This window comes from Malaclemys terrapin, chromosome 6 (genome assembly GCF_027887155.1).
Source record: "Malaclemys terrapin pileata isolate rMalTer1 chromosome 6, rMalTer1.hap1, whole genome shotgun sequence".
Classification (NCBI taxonomy): Eukaryota; Metazoa; Chordata; order Testudines; family Emydidae; genus Malaclemys; species Malaclemys terrapin.
The window spans coordinates 25,313,882-25,339,997 of NC_071510.1; the positions used below are offsets into that span (position 1 = coordinate 25,313,882).

Below are 26,116 nucleotides of genomic sequence, written 5' to 3' on the forward strand. Positions count from 1 at the left end.
TAGAACTTCTAACCTGTCCCCACTTTTATTTTGCCTATAATAAATTTAAAATGTGTTTAAGAAAAATAACTCCAAGACATTTATAATAACTTATTTAACAAAACATCCTCTATTGCCAGAAGAAACTGTCTGCATTCCTCCCTCACCTCTTGGAACTATGGGTAAGTATTTGTTTCTTATTTTTGTGAAATTGTACTTTTAAATGATTTGGTGCTATTTAGCAGTTAGTTTGTATATTCATTTTTTCTTATTCACAATACTCATGCCCAAATATTTGGCTCTACTCATATTGGTGAAATAAAATACATTTGTTAAATAGACATGGAACATTCATCACAATAAACCCGTTGGAACATTGGAACCTCAAAATGGATCATCATTAGTTTTCCATGTTCCTTTCCTAATAGATAAAGGATTTCTAGTGTACAGCAGCTGCCCAGGGGAAGAGAGCACCCAACCTCTATGTACAATATTTACATGTAATGAAACAGTGGCCTCATAATTGTGTGAAGGCCCTACAAATCACTTCACTGTACGTTCATTAAGAACTGGCTGTGCATTAAATGTCCTCAGCTGTGTCTGAATCACTTATTACCAGTCCTTAAGAGACATAAAAGAGACTGTTATGCTAAAGTTAATATGCTTAAAATTTGCTACCAACCCAAGACCTGTAAACCCTAATTCTAAAATAATTCTACAAAGCACCGAACTATTACCTTCTAAATCCCCAAAATCTAGCAATTCAATGAGTAAATCTGAGCACAAACACAAGTACGAACCGTTTATTCAGATTACTATAAAAGTACCAGTTAAGCAGTTATACTGTACACCTATAAATCACCTTCAGATCAGCAGTGAAGACGTTGTTCAACTATTGTTATGCAGTGCAGTAATCTAGAAATAATAGTTTCTACTCCACTGTTGATGGAGAAAGAGAACTTTCATGGACAATAAAGGATGCAGGGTTTGTTTTTATGATATCCATCCATCTTAGCCCACAAAGTAAATATTAATTCTTAGATGCCTTGTATGTCTATAGTACAGAAACATAAATTTTAGTTCAGGTTTTCACAGATAAAGCTTCTGAAACACAAATATAACTTAGGGCTCATTACAGAGAAGTGGTAAAAATTAAATATATCACTACGTTTGCTGGGCTGCATTTTAAACTGCTGCCTTCACAGAAGCAACAGAATCACAAAACAGAATTGACAGGTCTGTTCTCGGGTTTCCACTCTTCAGGGAGTTTTATCTTTTGCCCAAATATGCAGATTATGACAGCTATTTTGTGTTATACAAATGAGGTTACCTCATGAGTTTGCTCCCAATTGAATGCTAACCATATTGTCTCGTTATAAACAAACATTTGACTTTATTATATTTAATACTATGAAACAGCCTTAAAACAGGAGAGAATATTTTCGTGGTAATGCTAAGCTTTTAGCTCTTAACAACTTTTACTTCACAGGCTCTTAAATGATACCGACTACATGGTAAACATCTATATACTTGGTCCAAATGTGTTTAGTATTTAGTTTTCTCAAGAAATACAGAGTATTACCCAAGACAGAAAAAAAGCTCAAATTGTAGTCACCGCAAGTTTCCAGTAATTTTTATTTTCATTGTAATAGGTACCTGTCTTGGACTCAGTCCCCTGAAGCTGTGACATTAAACATTTGTTGAGGGAACCCATTTTGATAAAGCTTGACAGGTAATAAAACAAGTTTTACTTTCTATTGCTGGTTGCTGCTACTCATTCTCATCAAAGAAGCTTTGCCACAAAGATTTTAATGTATAAAATTGCCATTTACATCTGCAGGATTTCTGTCAGTTTTATAAATCTTCTGAATCATTTTTATCTAATCCACTTTGAAATCACATTAGCTCCAATATTTGATGACTATATTAATATTAGTCCCATAATGGAATGTGCCCAGGTTACATGAATGTAGCCTCAAAGGAGTAAAAGCCTAACTACAAAATATATTCTTCTTCAAACTATTCCAGAGAGAAAAATTAACCATTTTATTGCCAGTTTGAACAGTGAGGCAACAGACCTGTATACCAACAATCTGCCAAAAAGACCAGGTGACTTTAACAATAAATTTAGCACAGACTTGTTTCTTCTCATTCTCTGAGTACCGCAGCCCCATCCTGAAATGTGATTTCTTACATTAATAAACAATTTGAAGCTTAAGAAATAACAAAAATCACTTCTTACCCTGAGCTTGCAGGTTCTGAATTCAATCAAAAATTCTCCACCCTGAGACCTGGGAAAATACAAGAAAGAAAATCACTCTATCAGCACTGACAATAATTGGTGAGACATTCGAAATATTGTAAACCAGGTAAGTGATGGTTCAATGCTATGAGTAATTAATACACACATACACTATGGAAAAATCAATGGACTTAAATCCTTGACTAGCATACTTTGAATGGAACATTATTTATCAGAAAAGAAGCTCAATAAAACCTTTAAAATTTAAGTGTAATCATTCTTTTTTCAATGTTCTGAGGCAAATTCAATTTCAAACTTCCCTACAATTGAGTTTATGCATTTTCACAGTAAACACTAAACTCCCAGGGTAGCTAGGTAGAAAAGCGTTCAAGTTATATATTGCTGTAGTTCAAACAATATTCTTGGCTAGGTTTATCTAGAAACCAATGGCTTTTTTTGCAGGGGGTAAGCAAATTAATTAGTTCTCTGTGAGGTATAAAGAACAGGCAACACGAGTTCAGGCCACACTCCAAGGCTTTGGTTTGAAGGCTAGAGAAAACTGAGCTAATTACAGAGGATACACATTTGTGGTTGGAGGGAATCAGAATGCCCTGCAACAGCTGACAAAGGAGCAGTAGGGGGAGAAGCGCAAGATAAATGACTGGAGGTGGATGTTTGTAAACGTGGAGGGACTCAAATAAAATGTTTTCTATAAATACCAGGAAGAGAAATCAGTTTAGTGTATAAATCTCTTTCATGAACAAATAAAATTGATTCACAAATGAATTAACATTCATTTAACTGAACTGGATGCATTTCTCTATAAATGCTAACATTTGTTAAAGTTATGAGTAATATAACAATGGTTATCCCATTACCAAGGCTTTAAGTTACCCATTAGTTTAATAAGGGCAATCAAAGAGTGATTTTTCTGCAACAAAATGAGTTTACACCTTTGTTTCCCAGCATTTTTTTCCACTATAACATTAATGAAGATTAATTCTTCAGATTTATAGTCTGGCAGAGAAATATTAGAAAATGCACAAAGTCTAAACATACTATTATATATTAGTACTTACATTTCAGATTAGGAGCACAAAAGGGAGCGGGACATGTTATAAACCAAAAACACTATTCAAGCATATCACCATACGCCAATACTAAATTTACTTTAGCATCGTATTAATTTTATGTAATGATAACAGGTATAAGAGAAAGATGAAAATGCTGGCCCTGATTCAGCAAAGTACTTAAACATATGCGTAACTTCAAACACATGAAGAGTTCCCTTGTTGTTCTTTAAGTACCTTGCTGAATTGAAGCCTTAATACTGAATTATTATATATCAATAAATTCCCTGTGTGTGTATGCAAACACACACACACACACACACACACACACACACACACACACACACACTTTCAAAGTGCCACTTGTAATTCTGTAGTTAATGTTGTGTTCTACATTTATAGGCAGGGTGGTAGCACTGCCTACTAATAAAGTTGCCTGATACTTCCCATTAAAAGACCCTGTTTTCAGTTGCTATACCTTTGCCAAACAGTAATCATTAGGCTGAAATGTTCCATGTCAGGGGTCTGCCACAAGCTGATTTGGGGGAGAGGAGGGGAATTTCAGCCAAAACAGTTTCAGCCATTTCTGAAAACAATGTTTGGGGGAAATAAATTGTTTCACCCATATTTAAAAAAATGGTTACCTTTTCTTGAAAAACAGTAGTGCCCCATGATTTAGGGTAGGGACTTGAAAATTAGTGGCCTTTGAGTTAGCAGTGTAGCTTTTGCCATCCATGAGAAAATCTGTTCAAATCTGGCCAATTTATAAGCCTTGGAAAATTGTAGTTCTTACATGCTCAGTAGAGACATGCTATAATTTTGCAGCTAAATTCCCTAAAGATTCCACTTGCAATGAGCATGTTCTAGTCAAGACTGAACAGGGATTTCCCTGCAGCTGCATCTCTGGACCTGGATCCAGGCACCAAAAGTGAAAACAGGGAGCCTATGTCTTCGGTTTTCTCAGTGTTCCTATTACTGAAGCTTGGGCAACAGGAGGTTGCTGCCTGATTCAAGTGCAACTGGGACAAAAGACAAAGCTGAGAGGATCTGGGGGGAGTAGATAAGCACAAGGAGCCTGTAGGATAAGGGGAGATGACTGGAACCAGATGCTGGTAGGGGCAGAAGAGGGAAACTGACTGAGAGTTGGGGTGAAGGAAGATTGGGACAAACTGGGCATGGAGACTGGGACTATGGGCCAGGGAGCGAAACATGCGGCAGTGGAAAGACAGATTGGAGGAGGAGCCTGATGGAAGATGGACAGGGAGTAGAAGCCTGGAACTGGATAGGTGAGGAGAATGAGACTGGGATGATGACCTGTGAGGGAAAGGGGAAGAAAGAGGATTGGGACAGGTTGGAGGGTAAAGGACACAAGGGGTCAAGATTGGGGGTGTGACCCAGGGACCTCTTGGTGCCTAAGCATTACAGTGATCCCTTGCCTCTGGCCTCTACATACTAGTTTGCTTAAGAGTGTAAGGTCTCTGCTGAAAGCCTGTGTCACATTGGTCCTCACAATCATTGTGGAATGTAAGTACAGAAAATATGTAAGAAGTTAAGAAACATGTAAGTTAAGTTAATTTTCAATTTCAACTTGTCACCAAAAGGTGAGAAACAGATTTCCTTCAGGCAAGGGATATTTATCTGTCTGGCTACATGTAACTAGAGTATTGTAGGGTCCACAATAGATGCCCATTTACAATCTAAACTAAATGCAAATGAAGGGACTGTGAAATCTTCCAGATGGGTAATTTTACAGAAATAAATAAACCAGCGGGAGGGGATCCTGTTTACAAGTGAAGACAATGGATTTTTGGACTTTAACTGTACATACAGCGCTACACTCTACATCCTTTACTGAGGGAGAAAGCGGAGAGCAAGAATTTTCATGAAAAAGGGATGACAGCCTACTTGGCTGAAAAACACTCATGAGCAATACTAGGTTCTAGAATGCATTGTATTACTTTATTTTATATGCAACTCTTAATTTCCAATATTTTCATCTATTTGCTATTACTTGAATCTCCATTCTTTGTTAAATAAACTTATTTTTCTTTTTAAACTATAGACACATCTAAGCGCTGTTTGTAAAGTGGTGTGGTGATCCTGAGGTGAAAATGGTAAGGTGGTGTATACTATTCCCTTAGGAGTATCAGACCTGGGAATTCTGTGAGTGTCTAGTGGAACAAGGGCTGGACACTCCAGGAGGATGCTCAGAGGTTGGAGTGTGCCTATTGTTAACCTGTAAAGAAAGAAAGGGGCCTGCGGAGGCTCAGAAGCCATGTTTTTGTTGACAGAGGCTAATGGAGGCAGGTAACTGATCCACAGAAGGCACAAACAATGGTTCCTCACACTAAGGGCAAGTGGCAACAAGGTGCCTCATAACCTTGCATACCCACAAAAAGCATCAGAGGGGGAAGAGGCAGAAGGGTCTGTTCCACTACAGCATACTTCCCACCAAAGTCTAGATTGGAACCAATGAATCCAGAATCTCACTATTCCTCTGCTGTCAGAAAATATCCCTGAAACCCACTGGCAAAGTAACTCTCTTATTCTCTTCTAAGTGCTGGTCCACACAGAGGGTGGTAACCTATTACTGATATCAAGAACTCTATTAGCTCAAGCAGTAGAGGTCTGTGCAGTGGATCTAAAGGTTCCAACCCTGCTGAGGAATGATGTAGGTATTAATACTATGCATATGATATAACTGGGTTTTTTTCAGTTTCCTTTTTTTTTAAATACCTAGGAAGTGACACACACAGAATTTATGTTAAAAGACCATTAAGGTTGCAAAGTTAGAAAATGCCATAAATAAGGTTGCCTGTACAACCTTAATTGAGCTCCCTTGTGCCCATGCATTATGATAGTCATTAATTATATGATCTTATACTATTTTTTCCACAGTACCCCTGCCTCATTCAGTGCACAGGATGGACCTGCTCTGGAGGTGAATCAGAGATATATATAGTCAAGGACACTTGTCTGTCGGATCAGGGCCGGATTTAGGGGCAGGCAACCCAGGTGAGCACCTAGGGTGCCAGGCTCGGGGAGCACCAAGCTCGGGGGGCTGTTTTTTTTTTTTTTGTTAGTGACAGAATGTTTGAAGTAAAATGTTTCAGGTATTCCATACGTGGATTCATTTTTCACAAACCTCCAAAAATGTTCTGGGCCTTTGTAGAACCTTGTGGAACCTTCCAGGCCTTCTGAGAACTACATTTCCCCCAAACCTCCTAGAATGTTGTCAGCCATGCCCTCCTAGGTGTATAAGGGGTGGGATGTTGCCAGTCAGTCAGTGAGATATAAGAACAAAGTGAAGTGAGAGCTCAGCTGCGATATTGTGAACCTTGTTTTATTGAGTAATTGTGAAAATGTACTTGCGTTTTAAGACTGGAAGAGTGTAAGTAGTATAATAAAGGACATATTTAACGAGACACCAGAGATATCTATTGAACGCTATCTATGCAACAATATAAATTGGGGGGAAGGAGAGCCGAAGATTCTCCTCACCTGGGGTGCCATTTGATCTAGGGCCAGCCCTATCTAAGGTCCCTGATTCATTGGTGGATAAAATAGTATGTGATCATGTTATTAAAGACTATCATAATGCACTGGCACAAGGGGGATGAATTAAGGCTACACAGGCAACCTTACATCTGGCATTTCCTAATTTTTGAGTGCTTGATTTTGCACCTTAACATTCTTTATTGTATTTTTGAGTGTGCATGTATGTATGTAATCAAACAAGTTTTTTTTTATTTATTTATATAAAATACATATATATGTGTTCATTCCAGGGAAATCTGCATCAATCATGCTGGTGACAACTGCGGTGGCTAAGACTGCAAAATAGTTTTCATTCTAAATTCCTGTTGTCAAAAGATAATAATTTTCTAACATATTCATGTTTGGGCTGATTCTCCATGCAGGTCCCTTCACGAAAATGGTGGTAGTGGGGGGGGGGGGGGGGGGGAGGTAGAAAGAGGAGAGGGGGATGTTGAAGTTTTTCTTTTTTTTTTAATGGGGAGAGGTGAACAAGTTAGAACAAAGTCCCTTTCTGCTGTTGACATCTTATGGAAGGATTAAAACAACCACATTTCCCCCATCTTTAAAAAAAAAAAAAACAAACTAATCCACATCAAGAAAATATTATCACCACCATTATTATAGACAACTGAAATACTACTGAAATGCAATGGACACTCATGTAATGTAAAAATAGCATATCTTTATCCCAGCTGAGGATCTTTCCTGAAAACTTCAACCTTGGTGCCCAACCTCGCAAACAGTACCAGGCACAGTGCTTACTAATATAAGTAGTTCCTTGAGTAGCACATACACTTTGCTAGGGACTTGTCTACATGGTAACTGGAACCAAGATAACTAAAATCAGTTCTAATTCTCATCTTTAGCTATTTCAGCGTAAATCTCTGGGGGGTATTAAATTATATCAAATATTTGGAAATTAAGTCAATAATAAATCAATTTATGTTACATTCACTTCTTCTGAAATAAGAGCATCTCCATCCAGACTTGCAATAAATAACTAAAGATGTGAATTACAGCAGATTTTATTTTCATTCCAGCTACCTTATAGACAAGCCCTAAGTTAGAATGAAACTCATTCAAAATTAATGAAATTGTAGGACTAAGGAAGTGCAATAGAAAAGTCTGCAAAGTTCTTAGCTGTACACCTAAACATGGATGTAGAGTGAGTGCAGGCAGATAACTGTACAGTTGTTAGCTAACAGAAGCTTACAAGCTCAACTATTGAAACAGGAGTACAATGTCAACATGAAGGGTTCAATAGCTAAGAGTAAGGAGTGGTGGTGTGCATTTGTGGTGTTTTCTATTTATTTTCATAGTGAAATTTCAGGTATTGTTTATATTAATGGACACCATAAAATATAGCTATGTGGACAAGTTAAAAGTAAACATGTGACATGCTTTACTGTTGGCGACATAATAATGGACTAGATGAACCTCTGGGTCTATTCTGGCTCTGCAATTTCTATGTTCATATATTTTGTCTCTACTTTGTCACAGTCCTTTTCAACTTTAAGTAAAACAAATGCTTAAAGACATATTCTAGGTATTTTTAAGGCATAGCTTTACAGCATAAACAGTGTAAAATCACAGATTAGAACTACAATGCTAAATGACAGCTGTGCAAATTATTTCACACAGAGCAGATCATATCATGTGAATGTTTATCCTTTCATCAAAATTCTGATTTTTGGTATTTTTTTTTCTATTTCAGCCCATGGCAAGAAAAAGAAACTGGTTTCACAATATTTAATTTTACCAGGAGGATATGACATCCTTTTATGCAGCAAAATGTATGCAAGTTACTCTACATTTGCCTTTCATGTGGCTGCTTTTAAAAAGGCAATATGTACATACATGTGTGTGTACAAACACTGCAGGATGCCTTCAAAACATCATTGGTGACCTTTGATTGGTGGCCCTGTTCAACTCTTCCAGTCAGCCATTTCATGTGAATTCCCTTTGATCAAGAAGGGATCTATCTGGTTCTTTCTGGCTGATTTCTAGGGTGATCAGATAGCAAGTGTGAAAAATTGGGATGGGGGTGGTGGTGGTGGAGGTAATAGGCACCTATATAAGAAAAAGCCCCAAATATCGGGACTGTCCCTATAAAATCGGGACATCTGGTCACCCTACTGATTTCCAGCCAGAGAAGAACATAACAGCAAAATGTTGACTTGGTCACTTCTAACATTCCCACCTTCTAGTTAGACAAAGAGAAAAAAATCTCAAAAACACAATTTAGGATATCTGGGCAAGCCCCTCAATATACAGAATAAACTACGCTGTGTTGCTGAAGAAAACAACAACTGTCATATAAATGCAATGAGGCCTGAATGGTCAGACTCTGTTCCTGAGAGGAAGGAAGCACAGCATGCCTAAATTAGGCACTCCAGATACCAAAGAAACAGAATGACTCCTTTCTTCAAACAACTGCAGTTGTGAACCAGAGAGGATATGCTAGGTCCCATCAGATAGCCATATTATTATTATCATCATCATCTAACTCATATAGTGGAGGCTATTTTCAGATCTATCAAGCTCTGCAAGTCCAGATTTATTTTATGTTCTTTCAGAGAGTGTGTGTGTGTGTGTGTGTGTGTGTGTGTGTGTGTGTGTGTGTAAAATACATTGACAGCTCTGAAGTTTGAAATCCATTGTTTATCTACAGACAAGAGCAACAAGGGCAGCAGCTTTACAAACTTCTCCTTGTGGTTTTACCAATTTCTCTCTTGACATTAAGAGATCACAGTTACAAGGAAAGGGTAACTCAGTTTCCATTAAAGACGAGCTCAAACCAAACCCCCAGCTTCAAACATGTCACACTTTAAGGAAGTTCAAATCTCTCTTCCACCTTAATAGCTTGATCCCAACTTTAACTTCTAAATCTATTCAATCCTTGTCTTCTCTTCTTGACCTACAAGATGAGAGCCAAAATAGTGCTACATGCTAGACACCTGTGTACTATGAACTGGGCTGAGACCATTAATTCCACAATATGGTGATCAGCTGAATTATAGTCACTCGTGTATTGGGTAGGATTTGAAAGCCTATGTATCTAATTACCACCCACATCCACTATAGTTTCCCTCCACTGCCTTTACAAAAATAAGATGTGCTTATCTTACAGAGATGTTAGACCAGGAGTCTGGGTGTTAAGTGACCTCAGTTTTTATTCCTAGGTCTGCAACTCAACTATTTTTGCTCTAGAAAAGCCACTAACTCTTGCAGTCCACCCAGTTTCCTGTTCTGTAAAATGGGGTTAATAATTCTTATCTATATAGTAGATACATTGTGAGATTCCATTAATGTTTCTAATGTGCTTTGTGAGCCTGAGAAAAAAGGAGCTATTGAAGAACTGATAATTATTATTGTATTTTTCAATATGTATAAATATCTATACAATTGTACATTATATTGTCTTGGAGGAAATACGATTCCTGTTCTCTCAAGAGCATGATTAATTTACCTGCAAGTCATCTTGTTTCCATTGAAGCAAAAAGTGATTTATTTTCCAAGTTTGCCAACTCACGCAGGTCATGACACTATTCAGTAACAATTGCATTTTTGGCCAATTCCCATTTTTGTAGTACAATCCCTCTAGCAATTGTCATTGGTTTTAGGATTTTTTTCATGCACTTCATTAAGATCCCTACAGACTCCAAACATTAGAATTTTAGAAAACAAGCAGAGATTGTTATCCTTTGATAACGTTCTATTCTATTGCCATTATCTTGTAATTAAAAGTCACTGATAAAATGATTGTTAACTAATCAGATTATTGTATTTTCAAACTCATTTTAACATAGCCTTTAATGAAGGGACCCTGCGAGCTAAAAGACAATTACATTTCTTGTGTCATGAATGAAATTCAGACACTCCAACTATATCATTCTTGTCACTTATTTGTTCAAGAAAAGGCAGAGAATAAAATTATTAGTTTTCAATATCTTTGTTGCACATAGATTTTAAAATTTCAATACAAAATTGGCAAAGGAAACAGATCCTATTTGATAAAGTAAATATCAGAAACATATTTCTCCCAGATAATATTCACTACCAGTTTAAGATCAGTTTAGACTGAATCTACCCTAATAATTCTCCTCTTTCCTTTTGTTGCAAAGGAGATAATGACCAGGAACGAGTAGATGTTCATATTCTCACTAACACATAAAATGCAAGTCCTTGAAAAAAAAATAGTTCCCAACTCCTGATACATGATTACTCTTGCATTTTAAAGATGTGAATCAAGGATAGCATTACATTGAGCCTGTTCAAAATATTAACTCTCTGAAAATAATCAGCTGCTGAATACTCTGGAATATCTATGCCAAAGTAAGGTCACAGTTCAGAAAAAGAATTCTAAGAGTACTTCAGGCAATCTGTGATTAAGTTTAGATTTAGGCATCCACTCAGGTAATGCAGCCATTTTTCACTCTTTTTGGAAGTACCTAGGGGTATATTGTAGCTCTCAGAGAAAAGAGCAAACAAAAAACAACCAGGATTATACAATAGTTGTCAGATTTCCAAATTCTTTCAATTTTTATAGATACGGTCATGGTACAGGTTACTACCTCAGAACTCAAGATTCTGTTCCTGGCTCTAACACAAACTTGCTATATTATCATTCACAGGCTATTTACAATCATTTACTCTCCGAGATCTCCACCTCCCCATCCCAGTCTGGCAAATGGAATCAGAAACTGCCTTGGTCAAAGGTGTATTTTGGCAAGGAATGCAGATAATGAAATTTCCTTTCACTCTTGAAAAAATAGCCCTGCACTGGTAAGCGATACACAAAGAAAATACTCTCCATCACCAGGTATTTTTTATCCACTAGTTTCATGGTTAATCATTTCTAGTTTTCACATGTCAATTTGTGAAATATTTTCTATTCCTTGGAAAACTGCCTCTCCTATAAGCCAGTGCAATCTTTTGTGATGTCATGTGATTTTGCTGGTGAGACAGATTGAGACACAGAAATACTACATACCAAAAATGTCAGAAGGACACATTTAAATCAATTCAGTTTTTAAATCAAAAACTTCTTAAATCAATTCAGTTGAGAGAACATTCCAGCTATCAATGTGACTGAACCTTAAACATTTGAAAGTATTAGTGTTAAAAGAAGGCTGCAAAACAGCCCAAATATGGAGATACTACCCCTTCTCCACAATATACCTCATAGACTTTCTACCCTGAGTAATCCATGCTCCCATACAGTGTATGGTTCTTTCTCCCTCACAAATGACTGGACCCTGGAGATTTGAGTCTGCTATAATCTTTGAGCTAACAGACTTGGAGCTTCTAGTTGAAGCAATAGAACCAGCAGTCCCAGGTTCACCACGTATTTCTAATGTGCACTGCTGGGGTATCATTGGAACTGTTTCTACAGCTCCCCAAGGCACAGATCTCTGCCAGTTAAAATAAAGGAAGCTGCCAACTGTAGTAGGACAACAAGCTGTAACCAGGCAATAGAGTGCAACACGCTCACACATGCACATATAGATTCAGAGCCCTTTGAGATCGACAGGAGTTGTTCCACTGACATCCTTGGGTTTTAAATCAGGCCCATAGTGCCTGCTTCCTCTCCCACTGAAGTCAGTGGGGAAAGGAAAAAAAATCAATAGGACAGAGTTAGACCCAATTTTTTTCTTCAAATATAGCTGGTGCAATAATTTTACTACATGGAAGTGGTAACAAGCCTTTTTGGAGACTAAGTGAGACAAAATCATTTTAGACAAAAGTCAGATTGGTCAAATTCTTTAATTGATTTATAATTTTAAAACAGTTTGAATTTTCCTCAAACTGTGCAATACAGATTAACCTTTGTGTTCAGAGTAAATTGGTAATTTTCAAGCCAACACAATTTTTCAAATCAAAGTGGCAGGGGGTCTTGCAACCTAATTATGGACAGGCTACCTCTTCTCCATGGTACATACATGCACACACACTTACAGCTTTTCTACTCAGAATCTCACTAGTTTAATCAAAGGCTTGAATTTTAGTTTAAAAGAAAGAGTGATGTTTTGGCTTAACTTAAACCTGTCTCTGACTTCTGCTAAACCAAAATAAACCCCTCAAACCGATATAGATTTGTAGACTCTGATTCCAAATAGGACCATCGTCATCTAGTCTGACTTCCTGTAGAACGCAGGTAGAACTTCCTCAAAATAATATCTAGAGCATTTCAGACAAACATCCTATCTTGATTTAAAATTTGCCAGCGATGGAGAATCCATCTTGACACTTAGTAAATTGTTCCAGTGGTTAATTATTCTCACAGTTAAATATGTATGCCTCATTTTCAGTCCGAACTTGTCTAGTATCAACTTCCAGCCCGTGGATCATGTTACACCTTTCTCTGCTAGATTGAAGAGCCCATTATTAAGCATCTGTCCCCATGTAGATATGTATAGACTATAATCAAATCACCCCTTAACCTTCTCTTTGTTAAGCTAAATAGATTGAGCCTCTGGAGTCTATCACTCTCTAAGGTATGTTTTCTAATCCTTTAACCGTACTTAAGGCTCGTTTCTGAACACTCTCCAATTTATCAACATCCTTCTTGAATTGTGGGTACCAGAACTGGAAACCCTATTCAAGCTGTGGTCACCCATTGCCCAATAGAGGTAAAATAACCTCTCTACTCTCAAAATTCCCATTTATGCATCTCAGGATCGTATTAGTTCTTTTGGCCACTGTGTTACACTGGGAGCTTATGTTCAGCTGGTTATCTACCATGACCCCCATTTTTTTCCACAATTGCTGCTTCCCAGGATAGAGTCCCCCTTCTACATTCTTTCTTCCTAGATGAATACGTTAACATTTAGCTGTATTAAAATATATATTGTTTGCTTGTGCCCTGTGTCCAGACAAGGGTTTGCAGCACTTTAACTAAACCCGTGCGAGTTTGCACAGACTTACTTTGTGCCTTTTCTAGCTCTGTAGTATGTGCTCTTAAAGCCCACCAGAGCAAGGCCCTACCTCTCACAGGGTTTATGAGCTCTGCAGGAAAAGCACTTACCACAGGACCCTGAACACATACAAATGTAATTCAAATTGAAGTGACTGACTAGTAAGTGGCCTTTTTGTGCAACTTAAAATCACTACAGTTCAAAGAACCACACCTAAATTCTGAAGAATTGTTTAACATAAGTTTCACAATTGAATGACTTTTGGGGGGGGGGCGGGGAGAGGGGTTGGCCCAACATGGAGAGAGAGAGAGAGAGAAGCAGCAGCACAGGATAAAACATTGCAAGACACACAATTATTCCCAGACTGTGAAGTTAACAATGCATTCCAATCCAGAAACCAGCATGTGAATCGTGGAGATGAAGACAGTGAAGTAATCTGTCCTCCTGTACCCAGAACTCAAAGAAGATGTACATACTTTGCTGGATCAGGAAGTTTAAGAAATTAGTGATATCCAATTCCAAATTTCCTATCTTGAATTAACTGTGTTTTGTTTTTAACCAGGATTAAACCTAGTTAACTTGAACTAAACTTATGACTGTTAATGGCTGTACTGGAGGAATTTTATAACAGCTACATCCCATTTAGCCTTTTCACATTTAGAGGGCCAAAGAAATAATTGGTTTAAGATAAGGGGCCCATGATCTCCTTCAAACTTTTTTCACTCAGCTCCAGAAGCAAAGGTTCTTCCAAGACAAGTAACTGGTTTTTATTGGACCAAGTTGGTAAATTCCCAAATCAGATCTCCTTTCAAACTAACTGCTTGAATTAAGTGCTGCTCTAATGTCCAGATTTTCATAAAGTTCTATGTGCAGAAATGTGAATGCTTTATCAGTTGTAAAGAATTTTCATTTGATTCACATGAGCACTAAGTCACTATGAAATGCATATCTGGTTTTGACAGTTTATCCTATGTGCTACCTGTGTTAACTAACCTCAGTGCCAAATAACTACCTGTCTTGGAATAGGCCTTAAAAGTTTACTATCTTTTAGTGACTGAATTGCTCATCTTATATAGATGAATCTGAACAGTCTAGAAAAGTTAGCAACTGCAAGGAGCTGTTATGTATACTACTGTTAGCAAGCTCCTTCCCAGCAGGCTGTCTGCAGCTGAGCTCACGGCTTTTATAGCAGAGCTATGAGATTTCTGGTCAAAAGAAGGGGCAGCATTGTCCGATGAACTGAGCACAAGTCTCCTAAGCTCTCCGGTCCCAGTTCTGACTACTTGAATCCTGGATTTTTCCTGTGGCCACAGTCAAGCCACTCAACAGATTTCTGCTCTCATCACCTCAAATTCGTAAAATGGAGACAATAGCAGCTACTTTACTTGGGGGTTACAATGATTATGTAGCTGATGTTTGCTAAGCAGTACATATGTGAAGGAAAAAAACAAACAAACAAAATACAAAAATGCACTCACAACCATCCAAATACTGGAGAATCTAGTAACCCTGGGATCCTCAATTTACTATAATTGTCCCTTGCAAAGTTGTGCGTTCTCGGTAACTATGAACAGATCTCACCACAAGCTGCTGGACTCTACATTAACTGGATGCTTTTGCTAAAGTGGCTGACTCTGGAATATTGTATGTTGACATTTACATTGTGTTTCTGCTACAGAGTTATCATATTCAGATGAATGGAGCAGTCCACACATGAAGTGCTCCAAAACAATAGTTACCAGAAGACTCAAGCAGACTTTACAGCATAGCTTTCTGCTTATTTAAAGGTTTTCATTTTTTACATATTTAAGTTTTTTCCCCAAAAACAGAATTAAAACTCAAATAAAATGAAAACTGTGATATGCCTAACCAAGCATGCCGTAAGGCATTAGGAAGACCACCAGAAGGGTGAAGATCTGAGTCAGATGGTGTTCTGACACCATCTCGGGCAGGACTTTGATGCAGAGATGCAAAACCATTTTGTTGGTGAAGGCTATGTCGAAGAATCAAAATTATCCCATAATTTCTAGGACCCACTAGTGCATAGTGACGTTATGCCATGCCAATAAGAAAATATTTTTTTTCCTCAAAATGGTGAGAAAAAGGAGACCAATTCTGTAGACAGGAGCTGGGATCTAAGATCTGAGAAAAGCATCAAAATGCTGCTTCCAAGAAGAAGAAGAAGAAGAAAAGTTAGATGATGGGATTAATGAGGCAGAAGAAGTTGATCTCTAGCAGTGCTTGTGCCCTTGATAATTGACTATTTACCAAAGTAGTTATGTTGGGATTGTTACATATATTAGCAGCGTGACTCTTGGATGGGTTCATTTTTGCAATAAGAGAGCTAAGAAAATTACACGTGTTAAAATGTGATTCCGGTCTCCTTCAATTTATCCAGGTCATAATCTCATTTGGCATTATATTCAGGTTTGATCCAGACCATCAAAAACGTGTATTATTTCATTTACTTAGACTGTCTTCCCCCCGCCCCAACCACCCAAAGATATTAGAAGCCACAGCTAAAAGCAGCCTTTTTATGCAATGCAATCCAATCATTCAAATCAAAACTAGCAAACATACAGCCTAAATTAAGAAACAGTGAAATGATACTCTCCTATAGAATATTTAATCTTTCCTATGACACTCAGAGAAAAGTTATATTTTCTTGATCCATTTATCATACGCAAAAAACGAATCAAATGATCTATAAAGTGACAATGAATGGTAGGTGAAAAATCAAAATTAACCTCAGGTGCAGAACGTGGAAGCAATCATTTCTGGGGAAGCACAGAAGTGACAAGATAAGTCTAGTTTATGATATAATTTCATGCATCTCTCCTGAGTTCTCACTGTTCTCTAGATTATAACAGGAAACATTTCTTCTGTCAACTTAGTTTATAGAGGTATGTTACTGAATAAGAAAAAGCACATGTTTATGAAAACCAATTTACTATGAATCTGAAACAAGGATTCAAACACCTGGAAACTATATTACAGCCAACACAATTTCTTTAGGTCCCAAAACACAATGAAGCTATTAAAATGACCAGTCTGCTTGGGTTACACCATTCTGATGGGTGGCATGTAAAATACTGAAGTCATTACTAGACATATTAAACATCCATTTAGGAGATATGCTCTATTTATTTAACTTGCTAAAATGTGTGCCAAACAGAATATTATGAAATCACATCATGAAAATACTTGGGTTGTGGAAGAATTTGATTAGCAAACAGAACATTTCTGTACAAGAGAAAGAACCACCCACTGCATCAGTAACTGCTGCTCAGTATTCTCAAATATTAGAACAGTATTCTAAAAAGTTCAGACTTTTTAGAGTAACTCCCAATGGTACCTTTGCTTCAGAGCTCCTACAGGTAAGCCATAATGCACTCATTAAACCCTTTTTCACTGGGAATGCATTATTGCTTCCCCATTGGAGTGCTGAAGCACAGGTACGATTGGGAGTTACTCTAAAAATTACTCTGTATCCATTTTAACTGAAATTTCAAATTCTGGAAAAGAAAATATCCACCCTTGGAAAATGTATTAGATGCCTAGCTGTGTACCTGATCGTTTATTGTGCATATCTTTCCTAGATTGTTCCCTAAATTAAAATAGGAGAAAAAGTTTGCCATATTGAAATAATCAGAGGAATTAAAGATACACAATCAGTGGGAAGATCATCCTAGTCCCTAAACCTAAGAACAAGGAGAGGGTATTTGACAAAAGACTAATTACTACTATTCCCCCTGCCCATCACTCCTCCCCCCCCCCCCCCAAATCAACCCAATGGTCAATACATGCTTAACTCTTTAGTAAAGAGTAATTTAATGACTATATCGCTGTTTGATTCCAGCCATAACCCAGGGATCAGTACTCTACTTACATGCTTAGAGGAGTTTCTTCACATATTTTACAGCACGTGATATAGCGTAAAGCAAACAAACGCCTACTCTCTAACTTTAAAATTAAGGTTGATTCTGTACTCCTGTGTTCTTTTGCACTGTGTTCATTTCTAAAAACGGCACTGATCCTTTCATGAGGTGAACGTATAAATTACATTAACTAATTGCATAAAAATAAGCTGCTAGCAAGTTTTGAACTCTTTAACAAAACCCTCATTAATAGATACCTTTCTTTTCTATAACCCACTTACATCTCCCCCCTCCCCATTCCTCCATCTTCTGAAGAACCTGGGTGAACAGATTCCATATCTTCATGGGTGGGTGGGGCTTGTTTTTGTTTTTGTTTTTTTAAATGAAAAAGGGAGTAATGGTTAAGTGGTCATGCTAGTATTCTGTTGCTTCTGTGGGGAGTGGAGCACAGGCCACTATGCAGGGCCTGCACTATCATCTCCTACTCAAACTTATTGTTTGTGTCAGTGATGCCATAGTGGACCTTTATAGTGTAAGTAATTTGCACATTTAAATACAAGCTTTTTCCATGTTCCAGTGACTATCAATCTGTACCCATGTTCTTTCTTTTAGTCAAGTGTACTATATATGTCATAGAACTGGATTCAAAAGATCACCTCATTAAAAGTGTTTTCTTGGTTTAATAAATAAATTCAGACCCAGGGGGAGAATTCACACATTTGCAGATTGAAAGAACAACAAGACAATATTGGGCTTTAGATGTATAACACCAAACACGCAGCCAAACTGATGAAATAAATGTCTGTACACTTCAGTTGTGATTTAATAATATCATGCCCAGCACTACAGACCAACACCAGATGGCTGAGAAGGGTTTTCTACCATAAATCCACAAGTTCTAGTGTAGATATTCAGGAAGTAGATGACAGGGAAGCTCTTACAGGAGGGGGAAAATAACTTAAGTTTTTTTGTTAAACAGTTTACTGTAAACAGACACAATGTTTTCCATCAGAACTCCACAAATGAGAAATATTAGATCATATCCAGGTTACAAACTAAATAATGAATTCAGAATCCATAGCTGAAAGAGAGAAAGCAGGAGAATGGACTACTTTTGACTTTTCATTGACAAAAGTAGAAATATTATTTTTACACAAGTAAATCAAACATGATAAACAGACACCATCCGAAGTGAGTTTCAGAAAAAGTCTGGGGAGGTGGCAAGTCCTTTCTTTGGCTACACCCTTCTTCTTCAGCAGCATTGCTTTTACACAGGAAGTGGATGAACGCAGAATTTGGCACAGATTATAAATACATTTAGAAAGATACTGTCACTCCAGAAAATTATTTACTAGAGACACTTTCTTTTTTAAAACCTTAGTAACCAAGGACAATCTGAATCACATGATGCTTACATGATGGACTTACAGTTTTAACTCAGTCATGCAAGATTTGGGCACTGCATGTCTTCTTAATTAGACATAAGCCGATAAAGAATATAAAATGATTATGTGAAGCGTCATAAACATCTGTAGAAATTAATGAAATGTAAATTCAGGTTGTAAGTGACCCAAGTAAAGAATAAACAGCTGAAACAGGCTCATATTACTATTATGCCATCTTCCTCTCTCCACCAAAACTAATATTGTCAGATTTGTTTGTTCTGGATGAGATACGATAAAGACTAAAAATTATAGTATTGCATCATTTTACTATTCTGTCTTCATCCACCTGAGTGAAAAGTGCTATTGGCTTGAATCCTATTTGTCCTGGATAGTCCTGCTATTTACTCTGTTCAGGAGTTCCCCCCTGAATTTTCTCTGAAACCTTAATTCTTCTGTTCATAATTCTCCTCATTCAGTCTCCTTTTTGGAGCTTTTTTTATTTAAGTGTCCTCACTCTACCCCATGCTGATTTTGAATATCTGATTAATAGACCTGATCTTCAGATACAGCAGTTCTTTTAATTTATTCCACTGTATACAGGATGGATATTAGTTCTATTTCGCTTCCTTTGGGACCTTTCTCCAGATAATGAAGACTAAAACAAAACAGTCTTATAGACATTGATTCCTACATACAAATGCACATGATTTGTCTAATAAAGATTGAAGGATTTCAGTCAATCCTTTTTGAAACCTTCCAAGGAGGTTGTTGGGTAATTTCGGTGAAAGGAGACAGAATACAAAGATTGCTTATCCCCAGTTCAAGTCTAGCTGATTGAGGCTCACCTGTCCGTGAATCTCTATTTAAAAACAAAGGAGGCCAGTGACATAGTTTAAGAAAAGGGAACTCACTTTAGAAGATCGTCAAAACTTGGGCTTACAGTAAGAAACATGGGGAAACAATCCTGATGAGGGTCTCTGTGAAGAAAAGATGAAAGCTTTTAAAACTACTAACAAGCTCAGACCCAGCTTTGGCAGCACATGGTTAGATGAGTTGAGAATGCTTCTCTCAGCAGACGGGTGCAGGAGCTTTGTAAGTACCGACCGAGGATGGACAACTGGTGGACCAGGTGGCACATCCAGCTTGCCAGACCACTTATTCAGCTCGCCTACACATGGATGTAGAAAATATTCTTGGGGCGATGGCACTGAACAGGTGGGCTATGGCCCATCCAATTTCTACCCAGTCTCACCCAAATCTGAGCACCAAGCACAGTGCTCAGTGTGAGGGAGTGTGCAGGGGGTACAGAGTAGAGCCTGGGAATGGGTCCACGAGACCATGCACCTGGTCACAACGCCACTCATTGGTCCAACTTCCTGCCTGTCACTCACACAGAAGAGGGGCTCTGCCCCATATATTGGAGAGATTTGGATCTCAGTTAGTTTTATTCCCTTCACTAAGAAACCTGCTAATCTAATGTCCAGTTATTTCCTATAAATCTAAGCCAGAACCACAGAGGGATTGCTAAATTCCCCTATTTGTTGAGAAATTGTGTCTTTTGGGGTTCTTTCACTTACTGCTGTAGTTTGCATAGCCTTCATAGATACTTCAACTCTGTTGCTCTTTTCTATTTTCTGCTTTTCATTATAGTGACATGGTAGTGACCCTATAGTTGAGGCTGACAGTAGCTTTATATTACACACCCATGTGTTTATCCCCCAGAATTTACTGTTTTTTATTTTTTGCACCTGAGATTTCTCAGGAAGCCTCCTTAGTCAGAATGGACCTGTGATATTTCGTTAGAGGCTAATTGGCTTAGATCCCTAAGAGAAGAGACTCAAATACCAAGGCTCCTGTTTTGTGAAGTCTTACAAATTTTCAGTGAGGAATATTGTATTCCAAGTAACAACCCAGTGTAAAAACTCTAATTTGTTATTGTTATTCATTGTTCTTAATCAGAACTAGTGTCTTTCAGTATTTTTGGGATAGCTGAGTGCTTAATTTTCTACAAAATGAACCTTTGAAAGGAGCTTACAGACTTTGACATCAGAAGCAGAATGGAAGAAAATCTGATGGTATGCTCAAAAGTAACAGCCAATTTCTCTCCAAGTACATAAACAAATGATGCACCGAAAAGAAGATAGATATTTAAGAAATGTGGTCACTTTTTAGTGTACTCAAAGTAAGAGGGCTCCCCAGCCCACAAGTCAGACTCTTTAGCCAGGTTCCTTGAATATTAACCTGAATAAGGTAATATATAATGTATGTTAATATTTTATTGTAATTTTGCCTTAATAAAAAGGTTTTGAATTTTTTTAAAGTAACAGCCAATGATTAAATTTATAGCTGAATGGAGAATTAATCTAATGCTCAATATTTTGAGCCCTGATTACACCTGGAGTAGGGAGAAAAGCTGATCGATTCATAGTACCCATCTAGGCATCTCAATCTATTTTTAATCCTTACACAGGGCTTAGATAACACTGATAGCCACATTTTATAAATACTTATAGGTTACAGGAAAGAGAATTATTCCTCCTTTTTTGGTATATTTGAGATAGAAGACTATAATTTAGACACTGGTAAATCATTCAGTGACCTAAGTTTCTCTCTCGCAAAGGTTTCTATGCCACAATTAATTCTCAAGAGAAAGCACCCATCATTTTCTTTTTCATCTAATTTTTCTCTTCAGGTCACAAAGACAGGCAGAGTTATGGAGTGTGAGCACAGATTCTTTTAATTGATACTATACCCTGCATAACCCTTCATTCCCCGACCCATCCCCCTCCCCTGACTTTGGTTGCTGCCCTACTCCCTCGCTTCCCTCCAGTAAGGTGTCTACTTCTGAATCTCTTCCTTTATACTTCTTTTTGTCAGCTGCACAAATGTCTCCTCTTCCCTTGCTTCACTACTCTTTGGAAAGCACGCCACTGGCCAGAGAACTCTGTAGGTGTGTGATGTCACAGCTGTGAATTCAGTTACTAGATATTTGTACTTCTGGGTGTGATGTCATACCAGGGAATCACAAGACTATTTTATTGAAAACAGAAATGACAAGATATGCAGATGATTAAAGTCATCTAAAAAAATCGCCCCCATCTGAAAATTATTTTCCCATTAGTGTTGCAATATCACCCAAGATTAATATAATGGAGATATTGAGGTAAAAATGTTTTCCTCATTTTTTCCTCTCAATTTACTTAGATTTCATTTGACAGCATTTTATTTATAGTCAATTATACTGCTACCCCCATATAATTCATCAGTTCCCTATTTGTGCATTTTATATATGAGAGAGGAATTTTTTTTTAATAGCAAAGTGTGGTTGTAAACATATACATTGGCAGGAAAAATTTAGGGACATGCATAAGATGACACTACTTTTAACTCATTATTAAAAGAGCTAATTAGAATTTCAAGTTGACAATGTCTCTAACATTACAATCATGGTTTCACTAATACAGTCCTCCATTTAGTATTCTATGTGAATAATATTCACATTTAATGTATTACTTTGTAAAGTGCCTCACATTTCTTGAATCCTTTTATATACACCATGTTCTGTTTATATAAAGAGTAACACCATACGAAGTTAACTTTTTTGCCTGAAGGGGGTCAAGGTTTATAGTTAATACACAGAAATAGTTGCTCTCTCTACCCCATCAGTGTCACCTCATATATAACTTATGACTTTTGGTTCATTTTTCTGGGAGTAGAAAAATGCACAAGAGATGATTGAGAAAAATTGGAAATCAGATGATACAATGACAAATAAGAAGCCAAAGCAGTTTAGTCTGGGATGTTGGTTAAATATCAACATTTTAATATGTAGGAGAGCCAATCTGCTTCCTCCCAAGTAATCCCTAATTTATCTAGGCAACAAGGTTCATATGAACACTATGAGTACACAAAATAGCATGTTAAGCATGTGGTTCAGCAATCAAAAAATAAAAATTCCCTATTTATCCAAGTGTATAGTAGGCTAATCTCCCATACTGCAGTTCCAACATTCACTAAGATGGCTAAAGGTAGCCATCTTACAGCAAAAAAACTTCAGGACCAGACTCCAAAGAGAAACTGCTGAGCTCCAGTTCATTTGCAAATTTGACACCATCAGATCAGAATTAAACAAAGACTGTGAATGGCTATCCAACTACAGAAGCAGTTTCTCCTCCCTTGGTGTTCACACCTCAACTGCTAGCAGAGCACCCTCCCTGATTGAACTAACCTCGTTATCTCCATACTGATTTATACCTGCCTCTGGAGATTTCCATTACTTGCATCTGAAGAAGTGAGGTTCTTACCCACGAAAGCTTATGCTCCCAATACTTCTGTTAGTCTTAAAGGTGCCACAGGACCCTCTGTTGCTTTTTACAGATTCAGACTAACACGGCTACCCCTCTGATACTTAACATTCACTATTGTTCATGTATGAAAATGCTTTAGATGTGACATCCTTGTACTTGGATGTCACTCCTGACAAGCTTTTGCTAAGAGAAGTCCACAGCACTTAAAAAGGTACTTACTATTTTCAATGAGTTTTGAATCCTACTTTCCCTTTTTATACTTTGTGAATAGAATAGTGTTATTTACTCTAGTAGATATTTTATTGGTTGTTAGCTGTAAAAATTCCTTCCATAATAAAATATAGCACACAAAAGCAAGTACTGCCATACCTCCTATCACAGCATCTGAGTTATGCCCAACCCTACTTCACAAAAGAGCAATCTGGCTTTAGCTAGAGTGATAAAATCTCTAAAATCACTCAGTGTCTTTGCACAATTTTAGAACCTCTTCCTTCCAGTCAATCAGAAAACTACTTTAAAAAAAAACATACAACACATGCACACTCTGTACAAGTTATTCATCTAAGTTAGTTTTCTGATGAGTCTCAGTGCATACTCTTGAGTAACAGTCCAGGAAAGATTGTAACAAAAACCAAAACCAGAATAAAAAGCCCAAAGAAATTAGTAAACAAAAAAAGCTACCATATCCTAGCTGAAATGAGAGGGTGCTGGATTGTCCCCTTTGCAGGCATCTAGCAACAGACAAAGCATCACCACCACAATTGGCACACTTGCTGGGAGTCTCAGAGACCCAATGGCTGGAATGTATATGGAAATGCACCTCACTCTTTACTCGGAAGGCTGATTCCATAAGATAATGTGTGGAAGTTAGTAGACCTGTCTGTGTTGCAACTGCTGAATAGATTTAATTTTATAGTATTATTTACATGGCAAATTTCGCAAACATCAATTAACCACAATTATTTTGTATTAGATCAGCTGATAAAAGTTATAGCTTTCATTTAAAGAGGTTCTTCCAAGTTCACCCTTGTTAAGAGACCAAGAGCACAGAAAAATGGTATTCATATACATAAAAACTTGTACCACAGTAAACTGAAGGATTAGATTTACATTTAAATTACATATTTTGTTCATGTATAATATTGATATGCCAATCTCCAGTAGTAAAAATAATTGTAAAAAGTGTTCAAATTCTCTTCTTAAATTCAACCACCATGTGCCCCAAGGAGCCCATCAAAGCGATATTTTAAGTGGATATATAGTGGCTTAAGCTATAACTAAAATGTTTGTTATAAATTATTCAATAGTGAATTTTGTATGGTTTTTGAACTTCTCTATTTAAAAGATAAACACAGTCTTCCAAACTAAACCTTGATGTCTGAGATTCACATTCAGATCATAATATTTTAGGACCTCTGTAATTCTCCTTGAAAAACCATGGTCACAAATTTACTTTCAGGAGCATACTGTAAATTAGGCTTCAACGTTAATCTCATAGGAATAAAGACAGGCAATTCACACCTTTCAATGACACAACAAAATCTGTGCATTTGTTTGCAATTAAATTCTTAGATCTCTCTCTATATATCTATATAATCTATAGTGAACCCAGGCAACAGCCAGAGGGGTTAAAATACTCAACAGAATTCCTAATAAAGGCTTACAGGTAGGAAGCATAAGCTCCCCAGTCATCCTCTTTACATAGTCCAAGCATCAAATTTATTATCTGACTTCTGTTTTCCCCTCACACATAGTGTAGCTTATGCAAAACACTGCTTACTCTTAAGGTACTCTTGCTAATTAAGGTAATAGGATTACAGAAGGACATTTAGGAAAAACATCTGCATGGACAAAAGACATTAACATTTTTTCTCCCTGTCCATGATCTCTTAAATCCTCTCTTCTTTCCTCACTAAAGTCTACACTTATTAAAAATGATCAAACATTTAGAAATTGTATTGTGCAGAACCTTGAACATTAAAATATCCACATTCTATCAAGTACTTTTTACATATACAGAGTAAGTCTTTGAGGATATGTAAAAAAGCAAGTAGGCTTCCATTTATTACCTTAGCCACTTAGTGCTACATGGTCAGGATGTATTTCATTGTTAGCAACAAAACTAGAAACGTTATTAGAAATGATCCTTTCCCTCTCCACAGACTTGCCATCACATTTCCAAAGAAATCTATTTTTACATTTTACACTTTAAAAGATATTTAATAAATAACTACTGATTTATCACAGACCAAAAAGAATCACAAAGAAAGGCAAAATGAGATCAAAATCCACTTTAACATAACCGTGCTAAGTTGAAGTCCTCAAAACATCGCAAGTGAATAATGTGACCATAAAGACAACATATTGCTGTCAATCCTCAGCTATGGCCAAGAAGCCCTCAGCACAGAGGCATCAAGGTCACAGTAGCCATTGTTTGGGCCTCACTCACCTGAAGCCACTGTTCCCTGGGCTAGCCACTTGGTGAGAGTTACAGAAGCTTGAACATTTCCTTAATTTGTTGCAGCTGACCACAGACAAAAGGGTGCAGTGACACCCTGGCTATGTCTCTTGTCTTTTGTTCCCCAGCCACTTCCCCTACAGTAAACATCAGGCAGGGTGGTGATGTAGGCGTGATTACAGTTGCACTCACACCACCCAAGAATTCTCCTATATCCATTCACCACCAACCCGCATGGGAAGTAAGAGATGATACTGAGTGCGTAGCCCCTACTGTCATCCCCATAAATACAGTAGAAAGGCCAGGAAGTCATTCAAAGGAATGAAGGGGTGTCTTGATCACC

The 26,116-nt window shown here is 37.4% G+C and overlaps 1 protein-coding gene across 25 annotated transcripts in view; it reads right to left on the minus strand.

Moving 5' to 3' along the window:
• Positions 1-26,116, minus strand: part of PTPRD (protein tyrosine phosphatase receptor type D) — a 1,677,890-nt gene that overhangs the window by 963,831 nt on the left and 687,943 nt on the right. For all 25 annotated transcript variants that reach the window (XM_054031429.1, XM_054031444.1, XM_054031437.1 and 22 more), the window contains exon 6: positions 2,222-2,270. The gene's annotated coding sequence lies outside the window, so the exon portion shown is untranslated. The remainder of the gene's footprint in view (positions 1-2,221; positions 2,271-26,116) is intronic.